Here is a 19,715-nt window from a genome sequence, read left to right as displayed (position 1 = left end):
TGGTCTTACTAACGTGGAGTAAGCTGTGGCTTTTGTTGCTGGGGTACACCTACCCAGGGTTGTCAATGATATTATATTTCACTGGACCACCTGGGACCAACATTTCAATTTGCACGTTTTATTTTAACATACTTTTTTGTGTATTCACAACATATTGTATATATGCATCTTTGAGTATAATCGACAAAAACCATTTCCTTTCACAATCGTAACAGGAAACATACTTTGACAGGCGGCGGGAAACTAATATCTATAAACGCATAATTTACAACTCGTTTCAGGACTTGTTTCCGGATTTTTTTATGATAAAATTATAAGTCAGACAGCTGGGACTAGCAGACAGGTTGCAGTCATACCGGTTGATCCAGGGATACGTAGAGGACATACGCTGCACTTTGATCTTCAAAAAGTTTCTCATTGTTTCTCACGATTTAAATGATTTTTTTAACAAAAAATCGTTAAAAAAGTTCCGCTCTAATACACCTTATCGCTTTTTGTCCGTCATTACTGGACATCATATTCCAGTAAAAATTTTGACGTGACAATAGAAAATGTCTTGCGCCACAAAGGTAACGTGATTGTTGTATGACGTCAACAGTCCAAGTCAGTGGCGTATCCAGGGGGGGGGGGGGGGGGGGGGGGGGGGGGGGGGGGGTGTTCCGGCCCGGGGGTTTTTTGACGATCAATGCATTTGAAAGGGGACATATAGTTGGAACCCCCCCCCCCTTTTTATCCTGTTTTGGGAACCCCCCTTGTGAAAATGGCTCAGTGGATCAGCACCTGCAAGTGTCGCAGATTCCTAAATAGCGATAGCTAGGGTCAGAGACATATAATACTATATGTCTCTGCTTATATGTCTCTGCTAGGGTCTATTTCCGCTCGTCGGTACTAGATAGATTCCGTTTTCTGAAATAACGCCGCCTCCTCTTTTGAAAAATCCTGGGCCCGCTCCGAGTCTTGTATATTGACTGCTCCATAGTCTTATATGGTAAACAAAAAGGCTGCATAGAAACAATTTTCCTTTTACAATTCGTAATGAGACTTTCCGTTGAATATATGAAAAGCCGGGTTGATTATACCTTGTCAAAGACCCCCTAAGAAAATTTCAGGCACATTTCAATCTCTCACATGCCTTGTTTTTGAACCCCTCAAATGCCAAATTGTGCCAGCAATTCCTCAATTTTACATATTAAGACAACAAAAAAAAAAAACATCAGAAACAAAAATGGGCACACTTCAGAGGTATATTATGAGCCAATCGGGGCTAAGAAATGACTTTTGATATCCCTCAGAAAAATACATCCACCCCTTTAAAGATATAAAATGATTCTGAATTGTCCAATGTACTAGTACTAAATATGATCATGTGAACAGTTTTCTTGAAAGAAAACGAAAAATGTTGCATACCAAAAAATTACTTGCTTTGCAGTATGAAGATCACATAGACAAAATGAAGAAAAAAATCTGACATTTGGTCGTCAATCGGCAAGTCTTATACATACAAATAAATTATCAGTGACCGCTGTCGATAATAAACTAGCAATTGATTGTTAATCGTAAAAAAAATGTTGTTTGTAGTAAATTTATTGAAGTATTACACAGAAAAACACAAAAAATAATTACAATTAAAAGAAAACAAAAAATAACGGATTTTGAAATACTGAGGGGGAGGGCAAAAAAATTTCCTGTCTATAAGTTCAATGACACTCCGGAAGGCGCCTGCTACTATGTCATGTCAATGTTGTTTACTTTTTTTAATAATTTTTAATAAACAATGTTTAACTATACCTCAGAAAAAGACGAATGATTTGTGTCGAAAGTTTTATTTGTTGTTTTAGTGTAGGTGTTGTCAAGCAGAGAAAATAAATCAATAAAAGAGAGGAGAAAGTTATCAGAGGGACATTCAAACTCATAAGTTGAAAACAAACTGACAACGCCATGCATGGCTAAAAAAGAAAAAGGCCAACAGACAAATAATAGTACACAAAACACGACATAGAAAACTAAAGACAACAAGAACCCCACAAAAAACTGGCGGGTGATCTCGGGAGCTCCGGAAGGGTAAGCAGATCGTGGCCTGCTCCACATGTGTCACCCGTCGTGTTGCTCATGTTAGTACAAATCAGGTAATAAGTCTAATTCGGTAGATCACATTCAGGAAATTAATTTATGTCTAGGCCACATGACTGGATAATTCAAATGGTATAATCAATGGTACATTTGCATGTACAATGAATAAGGAAGTTATGTTTAATTCTTTGTTAGATGGACCTTTAAATAGATTTACCTTTGTTAGCTGTCCATTGAAAGAGCACTGATAGCTATTACAAATCATTTACGGGGGATAAACAAAGACCATTGAAAAACCTGTAAGACTTGTTTATAAGTTTATTTTAAACTAGTAAATATGTGCATCTTACAAGGCTTAGCAAGTTTGTATTATGACGTCCAGCTTTTCTGTTTGGTTTACTATGAATTGAATTAAAAAACTTGGTAAAATAGTAAGTTTTCAGAATGAGGTCCTCAAAGGGGGCATATATACGTGAAACATATGATATCTTTCACCAGTGGCAGATCCAAGAATTTCATAAAGGGAGGAAGATACGGAGGAGTATATTAAAAAAAGAAGGCTGTCAAAAATTTTAAAAAAAGAACTAAAACATATTTTTCAACATAAGATGCATCCCTGATACGCCCATGTTCACGAAAATCTACAATATTATTTTCTTTTCATAAAGGTCATTTAATGTAACACACAAATATAGATTTTACTATACTTATATTACTGTCTGAATAATGAAAAGTAAAATAACAAAAATACCGAACTCCATGGAAAATTCAAATCGGAAAGTCCCTTATCAATGAATGGCAAAATCAAAAGCTCAAACCCATCAAACAAATGGAAAACAACTGTCATTTTATATATAGTATACATATTTATATATCTAGCTAAAATTACCTTTAAAAATAGTCCTCTTGGTTAAAAAGAGTTTCCATTTTCGTTTCCTTTATAAACATTACCGATTGTCGACAAGTCAGTCATTTCTACATACGGGTATCTAGTATGTAATACAATACCCATCAATGCAATGCAATATATGTTTATTGAACCAATAACAAAAGATCAACTTTAATAGACTTTAGTGCGGAATTTAGGAGTTGTAATAAATGGAGGGAGCAGTGGGAGGAAGCTGCATGCATTAATTTTTATCACTCTTTGCACTTATCTCAAAGTGAAAGGCTGGAGTGTTAAGCACATAATCATGGCATAATAATGAGAGAATAAAGAAAATTGAGTAAATTGAAGTTGTATCGAAAAAAAAATTAAAAAGATATAAGAAGATGTGGTATGAGTGCCAATGAGACAACTCTCCATCCAAGTCAAAATTTATAAAAGTAAACCATTATAGGTCACAGTACGGTCTTCAACACGGAGCCTTGGCTCACACCGAACAGTAAGCTATAAAGGGCCATGTACAAGAATTACGGACATTTCAAGGCGAGATAACTCGTGTTACTTTTCTATTCTGGTTCCCATCTTGTTCTCATCGTCTGGTGACCAGTAGATAAGAATAGATAACTCCCCTAAACGAACGCCCCGTCAATAGATGTCACTTTGACGTTATGCCTATAGGGTAATTTATGATATTAGCAGTTATACGATAATTCCGAACGCAGTTGGATTTAAGAAAGAAACCCCGCGTACACTATACACAGATGAATGATGAAGAAATTGCCGATAGAAAAGAAATAATTAAAAAAACAAAAGTTTTGCATGCCCTATGATGATCTATGATGTAGAAAGAATATTTTCTGTTAACGATGGTTCAAAAGAGATACGTTTGTTTACATGTTATTATATTTCCTATATTTATAATATATGTATATCTCTTGATCAATACTTTTAAAAAAAAAATTTTCTTAATCTAGTTAATTTTCTTATTGTATGAAATTTGTAACCCTGTTTATACTACATACGACCTTTTCGGAAGCTTTAAGATAGTCCAAATAATTTATCATCGGTGTTTCTGATTTTAACAAGTTCAATAAAAGAAACATTTTAAAGCCGCAGGCAAACTGATCTATCCTTGTATATTTCTTTTTAATTGAGTTAGATGAAAATCCAATATACAAATCCTTTCAACATCAAGCAGGCTTGAGTATTATCTAGATTATTATTACTTCCATGGTTTTATATAAAAAAAAAAATAGCATTTAACTCTTCAACGTGATTCTGGAAAAGGATAGACAATTTATGAATATGACGAAGACATAATCTTTCAATCAGTTTAATTGAAGTGTGGAGCTGGCATGTCAGTTATTGCTAATAGTCCTTTAGTTTATTTATCATGTATCATTGTCATTTTGCTTAGTGAAGTGTCTTTTGTTATCTATTCTGACATCGGACTCGGACTTTCTTTTAAACTGAGTTTTACTGTGCGTATTGCTGTGTTTTGTTTATTCTACATAGGCTAGAGGTATAGAGGGAGGGTTGAAATCTCATAAAACATATAAATAAAAGCTACAGAAAGGCAATATCATAAATATGACAAGATGTACATTACTGTCAATTTTAGATTTTATTTGATATGGATAGGTCACATGTATTCGATATTGACATTGTATAAGCCAGATGTATACTCCATGCTGAATTTTATTTGATCTAGGTAACACGTAAAATCATTAACACCTGTGGATTAAATTGTAATATTTTTCTGTCCACTAGGAACATAAAATTTACATAATTCACTACCCTTAATTAGACATAGATATCAGTAAATAAAACCGCAGACTTTCTCCTTAAAGTTTAGTGGTTTGTACATATATTGAAGGTGTGCATGTGGTCAGGGTTTAATATTTGCTCTTTTGGGAGATAGTTGAAGTTATTTTAAAATAACACCATGCATCTGCGGGGGCATCATTTGTTTCTCCCAGACACAATTAAATCTCAGATAAAGTTCTACATTATCTTTGTTATGATACAGTTACTTCAGAGTGAAGTGCGGGGCATCACTTTGTCTAGTTAATTTTATAATTTTTTGTTGTTGTAATTAATCTTATTTGAAAATATTCGTTCATATTTCAGCCGTATCTCAATTTTATTTTGACTTCATAAAATTAGTTTATATGTGTTACCCTATATTCGTATGTGTAGAATACTCTTAAACATAAGAATAGAGGGCAACATACATACATTATTATTGTAAAATCGCATTGATAAGAGTTTGAACACTTTAGACAAGGTAAAAAAGTTGATGTGAAAAGACTATTTTGGAATTATATATTAATATCAAAAAATAAAAAAGGGGGTCTCCCAACAAGCTCTTGTGTATGGACTACTATATTTTCAATATAATACTTAAATGATAAGATAAAATAGTAACATATGGTATTGAATAGTGATACAGCACCGGAAAGGATTTGCCGTGGCACCATGGGACGCTTATACAATATACTATGTAAATATTGACACATTCGTGTTTATATGTTAGCTGAGATCGATAATTATGGAGCTTTTCTTAAAAAGGACTTCGATGTTTTTCGTCATTTGTATTATTAAACGATATTTTATGAATATACTAAACAAGGATTTGTATAGTACTATACAAATCCTTGTACTAAACAATAAGATTAATGTATGAAGGAGAACATAAAGATAGCATATCTAGCATGCTATGATATCTTACTGTATACATTCAAAATACTTGCATTTACTTCTTTGATCATTTCTTATAATGATAAGAATAATATTCCCTATACCTTTTCATTATACAAAACTTGTATGAAATTTTGTATGTTTTGAATAACATTAAAAATTGCACGTTGTCACCTTTTCTTTTCTATTTCAATTTAGTTTTTCAGATTTCGTAGACATTTTTTTTCAATAATACAATCATGCAATTGTGTATTCAAATATTCGATAATAATAATATAATTTACTCAAATCAAAATAAGATTAATTAGACAGAGCCCTTTAAAAAAAAAAAGAAAAAAAAATACTTTTTGCAAAGTTTTCTTCAAGATGTCAACAAAACCACACTACTTTTAAAATTTTGATGTTTAAAGAACTCTTTGGTATAATAGAAATTAATATATTGTTTAAAACCTAACTAGATATTAAAATGATGGATGTAATTAGAAAAGAAGTTCACATCATAAAAATGAGAATTCAACTAAATAACAAGACCAATTTGTCTTTGAATACGGTCAATCTTAGTTGAATGAATATACATCGCATTCATAAATAATGAAGTTTCACTTTCAAATGCTTAGGGACAACAGTAAACATTATTTTAAAATGACGATTCTTATACCATTTTATAGGAAAATTATTTGCCAGTACTGTATAATTTGTTAATTTGATTTACAATAAAAAATGAATTTAATATGATTTTTTATAAAATATGCATACCTCGTAATTTAACATATCTCAACCAAAAGAGAACCCGGCGTTCAACATGATAGGGACACCAGTAAATATCAAGATAAAGTGGATCTTATTACACCATTTCAGAGCTAAAAAATTGGTGAGATCTCTATAATTTATTAATTTTATATGAGATTTATAAAATAGACACAGCATTCGTTTATTTAGCTAGTGGTCATAATTCCCCATAGACAATAACGTTAAAAAATTTTCAATGATTACGGTTCTCTGTGTGGTAGCTGATAAAGCCATCCAGCTGAGCTGTCCGCAATTCTTGTGTATGCCCAAAAATTACTAGTGTAAAACCATTCAAACGGAAAAACCAACGGTCTAATCTATATAAAACGAGAGACGAGAAACACTTATGAACCACATCAACAAACGACAACTACTGAACATCAGATTCCTGACTTAGGACAGGTGCAAAAAAAAACTATTAATCTCTGAGAAACCCATTTTTCTCTGTTCTTTATATTTTAGCAACCCATTATTCTCTATTCCTAATTTTTTGGTCTGAGTAGTATGGGTCCGTTGATCTTAGTAATATGGGTCCGTTTATCTGTGTAACATGGGTCCAATGATCTGATTAATAATGGTTCGATGATCTGAGTAGAATGGTTCCGAAGAACAGAGTATCCGATCAACAGAGTAGCATTGTTCCAATGATCTGAGTATATGCCCGTTGAGATGAGTAGTATGGGTCCTTTGATCTTAGTAGTATGTGTCCGTTTATCTAAGTAGTATGGGTCCGTTGATATGTGTAGCATGGGTCCAATGATATGAGTAGATGTCCTTTGAGATGAGTATCCCCCCCCCCCTTTTGTGGGAAAAAATTGGTTGATTATATAGGGAATCACTGAAGCATGACTGGAGCGGGCCCCCTCTTATGAAAATTTCTAGATCCGCCACTGTATGGGTCCGTTGATATGTGTAGCATGGGTCCAATGATCTGAGTAGATGTCCTTTGAGATGATTATATGCCCGTTAAGATGTGTAGTTATGGGTCCGTTGGTCTTAGTAGTTTGGGTCCATTTATATGAATAGTACGGGTATGTTGATCTGAGAGGTATAGGTAAAAAAAGACTCTGAGTAGTATGGGTTCTTTGGTCTGAGAAGTATGGGTAAAAACCCTGAGTAGTATGGGTCATTTTGTCTGAGAAGTATAGGTTAAAACCCTGATTAGTATCATTAGTATGGGTCCGTTGGTCTTGGTAGTATGGGTCCGTTGATCTGAGAAGTATGGGTCGTTGAACTAAGTAGTATGGGTCCGTTGATTTGAGCAGTATGGGTCCGTTGATCTGAGTAGTATGGGTCCGTTGATCGGAGTAGATGGTCCATTGAATAGGGTAATATGGGTCCGTTGATCTCAGTAGTAAAGGCCCGTTGATCTGAGTAGCATGGGTCTGCTGCTCTTAGTAGTGTGGGTCCGATGATTTGAGAAGTATGGACCCGTTGATCTGAGAAGTATGGATCCGTTCCTCTAGTAGTATCGTTCCTTTAGTCTGAGTGGTCCGTTGATCTGAGAAGTATGTGTCTGTAAATCTGAGTAGTATGGGTCCTTTGGTCTGAGAAGTATAGATTAAAACATTGATTAGTATGGTTCCGTTGATCTGAGAAGTATGAATCCGTTGCTCTAGTAGTATCGTTTCTTTAGTCTGAGTGGTCCGTTGATCTGAGAAGTATGTGTCTGTAAATCTGAGTAGTATGGGTCCTTTGGTCTGAGAAGTATAGATTAAAACATTGATTAGTATGGTTCCGTTGATCTGAGAAGTATGAATCCGTTGCTCTAGTAGTATCGTTTCTTTAGTCTGAGTGGTCCGTTGATCTGAGAAGTATGTGTCTGTAAATCTGAGTAGTATGGGTCCTTTGGTCTGAGAAGTATAGATTAAAACATTGATTAGTATGGTTACGTTGATCTGAGAAGTATGAATCCGTTGCTCTAGTAGTATCGTTTCTTTAGTCTGAGTGGTCCGTTGATCTGAGAAGCATGTGTCTGTAAATCTGAGTAGTATGGGTCCTTTGGTCTGAGAAGTATAGATTAAAACATTGATTAGTATGGTTCCGTTGATCTGAGAAGTATGAATCCGTTGCTCTAGTAGTATCGTTTCTTTAGTCTGAGTGGTCCGTTGATCTGAGAAGTATGGGTCTGTAAATCTGAGTAGTATGTGTCTGTAAATCTGAGTAGTATGGGTATGTTGATCTGAGTTGTATGGGTCCGTTGGTCTGAGTAGTACTGGTCCAATAATTTTAGTAGTATGAGTCCGTTGATTCGAGAAGTAGTATGGGTCCGTTGATCTGAGTAGTATTGGTCCGTTGATTTGAGTAATATGGGTCTGTTGATCTGAGTAGTACATTTATGGGTAAGTTGATATGTGTGGCATGGTCTCAATGATGTGAGTAACATGGGTCTAATAATCCAAGTAGTTTGGATCTATCGATCTGTGTAGCATGAGTCTAATGATCTGAATAGCATGGGTCGAATGATCTGAGTACTTTTGGTTCGTTGATCTGTGTAGTATGGGTCCAAAGATCTGAGTATTATGGATCCAATGATCTGAGTAGAATGGTCCGTTGATCTTAGTAATATGTGTCCGTTTATCTAAGTAATTTGGGTCCGTTGATACTAGTAATGTGTAGCATGGGTCCAATGATCTGAGTAGATGTCCTTTGAGATGAGTATATGCCCGTTAAGATGTGTAGTTATGGGTCCGTTGGTCTTAGTAGTTTGGGTCCATTGATGTGAATAGTATGGGTATGTTAATCTGGTATAGGTAAAAAAAAACTCTGAGTAGTATGGGTTAAAACACTGAGTAGTATCATTAGTATGGGTCCTTTGGTCTGAGAAGTATGGGTTAAAACACTGAGTAGTATGGGTCCTTTGGTCTGAGTAGTATGGGTAAAAACCCTGAGTAGTATTGGTCCTTTGGTGTGAGAAGTATGGATTAAAACACTGAGTAGTATGGGTTCGTTGGTCTGAGTAGTATAGGTCCTTTGGTCTTAGTAGTTTGAGTACATTGATGTGATTAGTATGGGTCCGTTAAGCTGAGAAGCATGGATAAAAACCCAGAGTTATATAGGTCCGTCTTTCTGAGAAGTATGGGTAAAAACCCAGAGTAGTGTGGGTCCGTTGGACTGAGAAGTATAGACAAAAAGCATGAGTAGTATGGGTCCGTTGATCGGGACTTATTGAAGAAACAGATTAAGATCAGTTTCAATTTATGGTAATAAAAGTACAAATCAGACATATTGGCACTCATACCACATCTTCTTATATTTATATAATATTTCATATTGAAATACAAACATTACCTAATTATAAAGGTTTATATTATTAATTTGTATTTTTTGACTAATTTGATTCGTTCAAGAATATTCACATGTTAAACTATATTTTCGAAGGTAGATAGAAAACGGCGGATAGCAAAAGTGATATTGCACGGTTATTTTTAGAATATCTAAAAACCGATATACTTTGTGACTTCATCTAATGAATGTCATGATATTGTTAAAAGTTTATATTTATGAACGATTACTTGAAAAAAAATCTTCAAACACATAAGATGAACACAAAAAACATAAAACATTATATTTGACATAACAACTTATATGTTGTTTTTGTCAAAGAGACAATATGATATCTATAAAATTCCAACAAAATTACATGATCAAAAAAGATGATTGTATAATGCAGTGACGATTTTGATACAAATATGGTCAGTAATTAATAATATAACAATTAATTTATAGCCTTTGTATGAGGTCAATACAGGATATATCTACCTAAAGAAGTATATCGACCTCGGACTTCGTGCTCAGTCAATATACTTTTTCAGGTCAATATATCCTTGTATCGACCTCATACAAAGGCTATAAGTGTATAATATTATTAATTCATATATTCTCGGGAGCTCCGGAATGGTAAGCAGATCCTGCTCCACATGTGTCACCCGTCGTGTTGCTCATGTTAGTACAAATCAGGTAATAAGTCTAATTCGGTAGGTCACATTCAGGAAAATAATTTATGTCTAGGCCACATGACTGGATCATTCGAATTGTATAACCAATGGTACATTTGCGTGTACAATGAATAAGGAAGTTATGTTTAATTCTTTGTTAGATGGACCTTTAAATAGATTTACCTTTGTTAGCTGTCCATTGAAAGAGCACTGATAGCTATGACAAATCATTTACGGGGCGATAAACAAAGACGATTGAAAAACCTGTAAGACTTGTTTATAAGTTTATTTTAAACTAGTAATTATGTGCATCTTACAAGGCTTAGCAAGTTTGTATTATGAAGTCCAGCTTTTCTATTTAGTTTACTATGAATTGAATTAAAAAACTTGGTAATATAGTAACTTGAAAAGTTGTCTTCTTATATTTCAGAATGAGGTCCTCAAAGGGGGCATATATACGCGAAACATATGATATCTTTCACCAGTGGCAGATCCAAGACTTTCATAAAGGGAGGAAGATACGGAGGAGTATATTAAAAAAGTAGGCTGTCAAAAATTTAAAAAAAAGAACTATAAAAACATATTTTTCAACATAAGATGCATCCCTGATATGCCCCGCCCATGTTCACGAAAATCTACAATATTATTTTCTTCTGCTAAAGGTCATTTAATGTAACATACAAATATAGATTTTACGATACTACTGTCTGAATAATGAAAAGTAAAATAACAAAAATACCGAACTCCATGGAAAATTCAAATCGGAAAGTCCCTTATCACTGAATGGCAAAATCAAAAGCTCAAACCCATCAAACAAATGGAAAACAACTGTCATTTTATATATAGTATACATATATATATTTAACAGAACTAACTAAAATTACCTTTTTGGTTAAAAAGAATTTCCATTTTCGTTTCCTTTATAAACATTACCGATTGTCGACAAGTCATTTCTACATACGGGTATCTAGTATGTAATACAATACCAATCAATGCAATGCAATATATGTTTATTGAACCGATAACAAAAGATCAACTTTAATAGAGTTTTGTACGAAAAAGTATTAGCGCCATGCAAATGTTTTTGTGTTTCTTCCTATGTTAGCGTTATAACGTGAACCTTTGCGAAATAACACAAACATTTGAGTCATCTTATTTCTAATTTAAATTTCAAGGGAAGGAGTTGTTAAGAATGGAGGGAGCAGTGGGAGGAAGCTGCATGCATTAATTTTTATCACTCTTTTAACTTATCTCAAAGTGAAAGGCTGGAGTGTTAAGCACATAATCATGGCATAATAATGAGAGAATAAAGAAAACTGAGTAAATTGAAGTTGTATCGAAAAAAAATTAAAAACCTATTATTCTCTGAGAAACCCATTTTTCTCTGTTCTTCATATTTTAGCAACCCATTATTCTCTATTCTTTATTTTTTTGGTCTGAGTAGTATGGGTTCGTTGATCTTAGTAATATGGGTCCGTTTATCTGTGTAATATGGGTCCAATGATCTGATTAATAATGGTTTGATGATCTGAGTAGAATGGTTCCGAAGAACAGAGTATCCGATCAACAGAGTAGCATTGTTCCAATGATCTGAGTAGATGTCCGTTGATATGAGTATATGCCCGTTGAGATGAGTAGTATGGGTCTGTTGATCTTAGTAGTATGTGTCCGTTTATCTAAGTAATATGGGTCCGTTGATATGTGTAGCATGGGTCCAATGATCTGAGTAGATGTCCTTTGAGATGAGAATATGCCCGTTAAGATGTGTAGTTATGGGTCCGTTGGTCTTAGTAGTTTGGGTCCATTGATATGAATAGTATGGGTATGTTGATCTGAGAGCTATAGGTAAAAAAAACTCTCAGTAGTATGGGTCCTTTGGTCTGAGAAGTATGGGTTAAACACTGAGTAGTATGGGTTCTTTGGTCTCAGAAGTATAGGTTAAAACACTGAGTAGTATGGGTCCTTTGGTCTGTAAAGTATAGGTTTAAACACTGAGTAGTATGGGTCCTTTAGTCTGAGAAGTATAGGTTTAAACACTGATTGGTATGGGTCCTTTGGTCTGAGAAGTATGGGTTAAAACACTGAGTAGTATGGTTCCTTTGGTCTGAGAAGTATGGGTAAAAACCCTGAGTAGTATGGGTCCTTTGGTCTGAGAAGTATGGGTTAAAACACTGAGTAGTATGGGTCCTTTGGTCTGAGAAGTATGGGTTAAAACACTGAGTAGTATGGGTCCTTTGGTCTGAGAAGTATGGATTAAAACATTGACTGAGTAGTATGGGTCCGTTGATCTGAGAAGTATGGATCCGTTCCTCTAGTAAAACGTTTCTTTAGTCTGAGTGGTCCGTTGATCTGAGTAGTATGTGTCTATAAATCTGAGTAGTATGGGTATGTTGATCTGAGTTATATGGGTCCGTTGGTCTGAGTAGTACTGGTCCAATTATTTTAGTAGTATGAGTCCGTTGATTCGAGTAGAAGTATGGGTCCGTTGATCTGAGTAGAATGGTCTGTTGATCTCAGTAATATGTATCCGTTTATCTAAGTAATATGGGTCCGTTGATATATGTAGCATGGGTCTAATAATCTGAGTAGATGTCCTTTGAGATGACAATATACCCGTTAAGATGTGTAGTTATTGATCCGTTGGTCTTAGTAGCTTGGGTCCATTGATATGATTAGTATGGGTATGTTGATCTGAGAGGTATAGGTAAAAGAAACTTTGAGTGGTATGGGTCCTTTGGTCTGAGAAGTATAGGGAAAAACACTGAGTAGTATGGGTCCTTTGGTCTCAGAAGTATAGGTTAAAACACTGAGTAGTGTGGGTCCTTTGGTCTGTGAAGTATAGGTTTAAATACTGAGTAGTATGGGTCCTTTGGTCTGAGAAGTATAGGTTTAAACACTGAGTAGTATGGGTCCTTTGGTCTGAGAAGTATGTGTTAAAACACTGAGTAGTATGGGTCCTTTGGTCTGAGAAGTATGGGTAAAACCCTGAGTAGTATGGGTCCTTTGGTCTGTAAAGTATAGGTTTAAACACTGAGTAGTATGGGTCCTTTGGTCTGAGAAGTATAGGTTTAAACACTGAGTAGTATGGGTCCTTTGGTCTGAGAAGTATGGGTTAAAACACTGAGTAGTATGGGTCCTTTGGTCTGAGTAGTATCGGTAAAAACCCTGAGTAGTATGGGTCCTTTGGTCTGAGAAATATGGATTAAAACACTGAGTAGTATGGGTCCGTTGGTCTGAGTAGTATAGGTCCTTTGGTCTTAGTAGTTTGAGTACATTGATGTGATTAGTATGGGTCCGTTAAGCTGAGAAGCATGGATAAAAACTCAGAGTTATATAGGTCCGTCTATCTGAGTAGTATTGGTCCGTTGATTTGAGTAATATGGGTCCGTTGATCTGAGTAGTACATTTATGGGTAAGTTGATATGTGTATCATGGTCTCAATGATCTGAGTAGCATGGGTCTAATAATCCAAGTAGTTTGGATCTGTCGATCTGTGTAGCACGAGTCTAATGATCTGAATAGTTTTGGTTCGTTGATCTGTGTAGTATGGGTCCAATGATCTGAGTAGCATGGATCCAATGATCTGAGTAGAATGGTCCGTTGATCTTAGTAATATGTGTCCGTTTATCTTAGTAATATGGGTCCGTTGATATGTGTAGCATGGGTCTAATGATCTGAGTAGATGTCCTTTGAGATGATTATATGCCCGTTAAGATGTGTAGTTATGGGTCCGTTGGTCTTAGTAGCTTGGGTCCATTGATATGAATAGTATGGGTATGTTGATCTGAGAGGTATAGGTAAAAAAAAACTCTGAGTGGTATGGGTCCTTTGGTCTGAGAAGTATAGGTTTAAACACTGAGTAGTATGGGTCCTTTGGTCTGAAAAGTATAGGTTAAAACACTGAGTAGTATGGGTCCTTTGGTCTGAGAAGTATAGGTTAAAACACTGAGTAATGTGGGTCCTTTGGTCTGAGAAGTATGGGTTAAAACACTGAGTAGTATGGGTCCTTTGGTCTGAGAAATATAGATTAAAACATTGATTAGTGTGGGTCCTTTGGTTTGAGAAGTATGGGTTAAAACACTGAGTAGTATGGGTCCTTTGGTCTGAGAAATATAGATTAAAACATTGATTAGTGTGGGTCCTTTGGTCTGAGAAGTATGAGTTAAAACACTGAGTAGTATGGGTCCTTTGGTCTGAGAAGTATAGATTAAAACATTGAGTAGTATGGATCCGATGATCTGAGAAGTATGAATCCGTTCCTCTAGTAGTATCGTTTCTTTAGTCTGAGTGGTCCGTTGATCTGAGTAGTATGAGTCTATAAATCTGAATAGTATGGGTATGTTGATCTGAGTAGTATGGGTCCGTTGATCTGAGAAGTATGGATCCGTTCCTCTAGTTATACGTTTCTTTAGTCTGAGTGGTCCGTTGATCTGAGTAGTACGTGTCTATAAATCTGAGTAGTATGGGTATGTTGATCTGAGTTGTATGGGTCCGTTGGTCTGAGTAGTACTGGTCCAATTATTTTAGTAGTATGAGTCCGTTGATTCGAGTAGTAGTATGGGTCCGTTGATCTGAGTAGTATTATACAATACAATACAATACAATATTTTTATTGTCAATCAAGGACGCCCTAAGAGAGCAGTATAATTACAAATAATTTATTACAATGATTATTATTAATTCTTAATGATATATGACAAAATATAGAATAGAGAAAAAATAAACACAAAAGAAAAAGCAAAACCCCAGATATGTATATATATTTAACATATAGAAATGTTGAGGCATATATTCAACATTGGTCCGTTGATTTGAGTAATATGGGTCAGTTGATCTGAGTAGTACATTTATGGGTAAGTTGATATGTGTAGCATGGTCTCAATGATCTGAGTAGCATGGGTCTAATAATCCAAGTAGTTTGGATCTGTCGATCTGTGTAGCACGAGTCTAATGATCTGAATAGTATGGGTCGAATGATCTGAGTAGTTTTGGTTCGTTGATCTGTGTAGTATGGGTCCAATGATCTGAGTAGCATGGATCCAATGATCTGAGTAGAATGGTCCGTTGATCTTAGTAATATGTGTCAGTTTATCTTAGTAATATGGGTCCGTTGATATGTGTAGCATGGGTCTAATGATCTGAGTAGATGTCCTTTGATATGATTATATACCCGTTAAGATGTGTAGTTATGGGTCCGTTGGTCTAAGTAGCTTGGGTCCATTGATACGAATAGTATGGGTATGTTGATTTGAAAGGTATAGGTAAAAAAAACTCTGAGTGGTATGGGTCCTTTGGTCTGAGAAGTATAGGTAAAAACACTGAGTAGTATGGGTCCTTTGGTCTGAGAAGTATGGGTAAAAACACTGAGTAGTATGGATCCTTTGGTCTGAGAAGTATAGGTTTAAACACTGAGTAGTTTGGGTTCTTTGGTCTGTAAAGTATAGGTTTAAACACTGAGTAGTATGGGTCCTTTGGTCTGAGAAGTATAGGTTAAAACACTGAGTAGTATGGGTCCTTTGGTCTGAGAAGTATAGGTTAAACACTGAGTAGTATGGGTCCTTTGGTCTGAGAAGTATAGGTTTAAACACTGAGTAGTATGGGTCCTTTGGTCTGAGAAGTATAGGTTAAAACACTGAGTAGTATGGGTCCTTTGGTCTGAGAAGTATAGGTTAAACACTGAGTAGTATGGGTCCTTTGGTCTGAGAAGTATGGGTTTAACACTGAGTAGTATGGGTCCTTTGGTCTGAGAAGTATAGGTTAAAACACTGAGTAGTATGGGTTCTTTGGTCTGTAAAGTATAGGTTTAAACACTGAGTAGTATGGGTCCTTTGGTCTGAGAAGTATAGGTTTAAACACTGAGTAGTATGGGTCCTTTGGTCTGAGAAGTATGGGTTTAACACTGAGTAGTATGGGTCCTTTGGTCTGAGAAGTATGGGTAAGAACCCTGAGTAGTATGGGTCCTTTGGTCTGAGAAGCATGGATTAAAACACAGAGTAGTATGGGTCCTTTGGTCTGAGAAGTATGGGTTAAACACTGACTATTATGGGTCCTTTGGTCTGAGAAGTATGGGTTAAAATACTGAGTAGTATGGGTCCTTTGGTCTGAGAAGTATGGATTAAAACACTGAGTAGTATGGGTCCTTTGGTCTGAGAAGTATGGGTTAAACACTGACTATTATGGGTCCTTTGGTCTGAGAAGTATGGGTTAAAATACTGAGTAGTATGGGTCCTTTGGTCTGAGAAGTATGGATTAAAACACTGAGTAGTATGGGCCCGTTGGTCTGAGTAGTATAGGTCCTTTGGTCTTAGTAGTTTGAGTACATTGATATGATTAGTATGGGTCCGTTAATCTGAGAAGCATGGATAAAAACCCAGAGTTATATAGGTCCGTCTATCTGAGAAGCATGGGTAAAAACCCAGAGTAGTGTGGGTCCAATGATCTGAGTAGATGTCCTTTGAGATGAGAATATGCCCGTTAAGATGTGTAGTTATGGGTCCGTTGGTCTTAGTAGTTTGGGTCCATTGATATGAATAGTATGGGTATGTTGATCTGAGAGCTATAGGTAAAAAAAACTCTGAGTAGTATGGGTCCATTGGTCTGAGAAGTATGGGTTAAAACACTGAGTAGTATGGGTCCGTTGGTCTGAGTAGTATAGGTCCTTTGGTCTTAGTAGTTTGAGTACATTGATGTGATTAGTATGGGTCCGTTAAGCTGAGAAGTATGGGTAAAAACCCAGAGTAGTGTGGGTCCGTTGGACTGAGAAGTATAGACAAAAAGCATGAGTAGTATGGGTCCGTTGATCGGGACTGATTGAAGAAACAGTTTAAGATCAGTTTCAATTTATGGTAATAAAAGTACAAATCAGACATATTGGCACTCATACCACATCTTCTTATATTTATATAATATTTCATATTGAAATACAAATATTACCTAATTATAAAGGTTTAATTTATATTATTAATTTGTATTTTTTGACTAATTTGATTCGTACAGGAATAGTCACATGTTAAACTATATTTTCAAAAGTCGAATGAAAACGGCGGATAGAAAAGTGATATTGCACGGTTATTTTTAGAATATCTAAAAACCGATATACTTTGTGACTTCATCTAATGAATGTCATGATATTGTTAAAAGTTTATATTTATGAACGATTATTTGAAAAAAAATCTTCAAACACATAAGATGAACACAAAAAACATAAAACATTATATTTGACATAACAACTAATATGTTGTTTTTGTCAAAGAGACAATATGATATCTATAAAATTCCAACAAAATTACATGATCAAAAAAGATGATTGTATAATGCAGTGACGATTTTGATACAAATATGGTCAGTAATTAATAATAAAAAAATTAATTTATAGCCTTTGTATGAGGTCAATACAGGATATATCGACCTAAAGAAGTATATCGACCTCGGACTTCGTGCTCAGTCAATATACTTTTTCAGGTCAATATATCCTTGTATCGACCTCATACAAAGGCTATAATTGTATAATATTATTAATTCATATATTCCAACTAATTTGATTCGTACAGGAATAGTCACATGTTAAACTATATTTTCGAAGGTAGATAGAAAACGGCGGATAGCAAAAGTGATATTGCACGGTTATTTTTAGAATTTCTAAAAACCGATATACTTTGTGACTTCATGTAATGAATTTAATGATATTGTTAAAAGTTTTTAAAATGTGTATATTTATGATCGATTATTTGAAAAAAAAATCTTCAAATACATAAGATGTACACAAAAAACATAAAAAATAATTGAAATAACTCTAATATATTGTTATTGTCAAAGAGACAATATGATATCGAAAAAAGAGAATATATTGCACAGACGATTTTGATACAAATATGGTCAGAAATTAATAATATAACAATAATAGCCTTTGTATGAGGTCAATACAGGATATATCGACCAAAAGAAGTATATTGACCTCGGACTTCGTCCTCAGTCAATATACTTCTTTCTACATCACAATAAAATAAGTTAAACTGCAGGTTTATGCATGTGGGAAATCAATAGAAGGTTATGAATATTGATAGTTATATTGTTTTTATCAATATATATATGTATTGTTATACGGGTATAAACAGTAACGGTCCTACATTATGTCGATACTTTTATTTAGGCATCGCACAAGGTCATGTTTTTCTTACATAAATAAAAAGATGTGATATGATTGCTATTGAGACAACAGTTACTCTCCATCAGAGACCAAATGACATAGAATTAAGTTTATTGAAATAATGCACAATTATATACCCCAATGGGGTTGATGGGATACATGAAAACAAAATAACACATTACATAATACATCACAAAAATAATAAAAGGACATGAATTCATATATGCACATGTCATGCAGTTGTTGAATCCACTCTCCTCGGTGACCAGGACTTTTTGATAAATGGATAGGTGAAAGTGTGACCTTCAACAATGAGTAAATCACATTCCGCTCAGCAAAAGGCCCCGAAATGACAAATGTAAAACAATTCAAAGAAGAAAACCGATGTAATGGTCTGGTTTATGTACAAACAATAAATGAAAAACGAATATGATATACAGCAACAAACAACAACCAGAGATCCGCAGAATTATGCCATTCCAAGGCGCAGAACAGTTTCATATTAAAGAAGTTTCATACCATCTGCTGTTAAACTCTGGAATGAATTAGATCCTTATGTAAAAAATGTTTTGTCGATTAACCAGTTCAAATCTTTACTTGATAAAATTAAAAAAAACAGAAATGCCTCCTAAGTATTTTGAAAACTTTGATTTGTCATGTTCAATATGAATAAAAAGAAATAAAAGGTGTTGGTCATGAGTCAGCAATCCGAAAACACAAAAGAGACATCTACAACAACAGACATCTACAACAATAGACATCTACAACAATAGACATCTACAACAATAGACATCTACAACAATAGACATCTACAACAATAGACATCTACAACAATAGACATCTACAACAACAAACATCTACAACAATAGACATCTACAACAATAGACATCTAAAACAACATACATCTACAACAACAAACATCTACAACAACAGACATCTACAAACATCTACAACACTAGACATCTTCAACAACAGACATCTACAACAATAGACATCTACAACAATAGACATCTACAACAACATACATCTACAACAACAGACATCTACAACAATAGACATCTTCAACAGTAGACATCTACAACAGTAGACATCTACAACAGTAGACAACGACAACAATAGACATCTACAACAATAGACATTTACAACAATATCTACAACAATAGACATCTACAACAATAGACAATTT

At 34.8% G+C, this 19,715-nt stretch overlaps 1 protein-coding gene across 6 annotated transcripts in view; it reads right to left on the bottom strand.

The window, feature by feature from the left end:
* LOC127731874 (ankyrin repeat domain-containing protein 50-like) overlaps positions 1–11,349 on the bottom strand; it is a 109,447-nt gene extending 98,098 nt beyond the window's left edge. For 4 of the 6 annotated variants that reach the window (XR_007995860.1, XR_007995864.1, XR_007995859.1 and 1 more), the window contains exon 1: positions 11,268–11,349. The gene's annotated coding sequence lies outside the window, so the exon portion shown is untranslated. Of the gene's footprint in view, positions 1–2,959; positions 3,065–11,267 lie in introns of those variants that run through there. The other 2 variants (XR_007995861.1, XR_007995862.1) reach the window with 1 other exon arrangement.
* Between the last annotated feature and the right edge of the window lie 8,366 nt (positions 11,350–19,715).

The sequence above is a fragment of the Mytilus californianus genome, unplaced genomic scaffold (assembly GCF_021869535.1).
Source record: "Mytilus californianus isolate M0D057914Y unplaced genomic scaffold, xbMytCali1.0.p SCAF_21, whole genome shotgun sequence".
NCBI classification, from domain to species: Eukaryota; Metazoa; Mollusca; class Bivalvia; order Mytilida; family Mytilidae; genus Mytilus; species Mytilus californianus.
The sequence above is the reverse complement of the archived record's forward strand: the minus strand, read 5'-3'. Positions and strand labels throughout refer to the sequence as shown.